Source organism: Grammomys surdaster, unplaced genomic scaffold (assembly GCF_004785775.1).
Source record: "Grammomys surdaster isolate TR1022 unplaced genomic scaffold, NIH_TR_1.0 148, whole genome shotgun sequence".
In the NCBI taxonomy this organism is placed as follows: domain Eukaryota; kingdom Metazoa; phylum Chordata; class Mammalia; order Rodentia; family Muridae; genus Grammomys; species Grammomys surdaster.
The window spans coordinates 223,449-225,282 of NW_021604606.1; the positions used below are offsets into that span (position 1 = coordinate 223,449).

Below are 1,834 nucleotides of genomic sequence, written 5' to 3' on the forward strand. Positions count from 1 at the left end.
CAATGAGATTTCAGATGAGAAGCTCAGGCCACTACTACTGCCTTGATCACATGCATAACCTTAGGTACTTCTTGGTGTCATTTTACCTGTTTTTGCTATAGAAAAATCCAGCCTATGTTACCCAAAATATATATACAGCCATTTAAAAAACAAAGACTTATATGCACTTACATTTAAAATCCTAGTCTTATTTATTTGCATATTCATCCATGAGATACGTACACAAATAAAATATATTGTCCTCAACATAATTATATATATATATAATTTATTTCCTTTGTTATTTATGTGTATACTTTACTGAAGATGCATCATTCAAATAAACAAATATAAAAATTGCTTTTTAAAGTCGTTCTCTGCTATTTAGTAATATAAAATGATTATAATATAACTAGTCATTAAAGCGCTAAATTCAAGATTTGCAAAAGATGACAACAGTGAACAGTCTTTTGTACAAGAGTCCATTTGGAAAGAAGTGAAGTAAATTTTGTAACAGATTACATAAACACTTGAGCCACAAGTGCACTAGGATGCCCTATAGCCCCGCCTCCCCAAGTTCTTTGTCTTGTTTGGGCTGGACACCAAACTTACTGCTCACTTTTTAGTAGTTCTTTTTTTCCTTAAAGTTCTTGATTAACTTTGTTTGCTGCATTCTGGTATGCTGCACATTCTCCATAGGAACAGGCTCTGCCTGTTCTGCTAAATTAAAGATATATCTAACTTCCTGAATGAATTTTGAACTGATAAATGGTCTTGTAACAGCCAGGCCTACTTCCATAAACCAAGAACTGTGGACAATGATTAGAGACTTTAGGTTTTTCCTTAATCATCTGTCAATTTGCTGGTAGCATCTCCTGAACCATCCCACACTGGGTATTTTCCTTCAAGTTGTTGCACCATTTAAGTCAATGATCATGTCGTTCTCTGATACCAAGAGCTCTAAAATGCCAGTAACATACTTAAAGAGATTGTCCATTAAATATCTATAGTTAGGCTGACCACTTTCAGGCATAAAACAGACAGAAACTACAACAATGGCATTTAAGCCATTCCCATAATAACATCCATGGGTAATAACTTTTTGTAGTGTTTGATTGCCTTCATATCCACGCTGTGACCTGTTCTCCAATTCTGACCATGCACCAGTGGCATCCATCTTTTTCTTCTGTGGCTGTATATTCAGTAATTGAGCTTTTCCTAATGACTTCAGTAGTTTTCGGTATGGGAAGATTATCTTCCCACTCAAACTCATAACTGATCTCTGATGGGGTAGACTAAGGCTTCCAGGTTAGCTTCACCTTCATCCAAATCATCCGACCACACACATGTCTGAGGCCATTAGTGTTTTATGTGCTTTGTTTCCATGAGCCAGGCTTGCTGTTTGGAACAGTTACATCTAGTATATCTACTTCCTTGCTGTCATCTTCTGATAAAGGTATTGGAAAATCTTTTTTCTGCCATTCTTCTTTCAACTCCACATTTTACACCCTCAGCCTGGATTCAATGTCAACTTACAGCATCCAGGCAGGCAAAGTCCCTGGAGTAAGCTGTGGGCTCCCCCAACCCCTGCCCTCTTTGCCCTTCCAGAGTGGTGACATGAGGTTGGCTACCAGGTTGCAGAAAATGGCACAGGGCAGAGCCCACTGCCTTTGTTTGCTGTGAATGGGCTCAGCGTTTCCCAGAATGTCTCAGCCCCAATTTAGTATTCTTATACAGTGAATCTAATGTCAAGGTTGTTTTTAACATAACCTACACATTTTACCAACTGTATTACAATTGTTGTATGTAATATGGTGTATTTATACCTCAACAACAAAATGCATGTATTACTAAC

General features: G+C 37.5%; 1 pseudogene; it reads right to left on the reverse strand.

Annotated features, from left to right (window-relative positions):
* Nucleotides 1-587: 587 nt before the first annotated feature.
* LOC114619185 lies at nt 588-1,481 on the reverse strand (annotated as a pseudogene).
* Between the last annotated feature and the right edge of the window lie 353 nt (nt 1,482-1,834).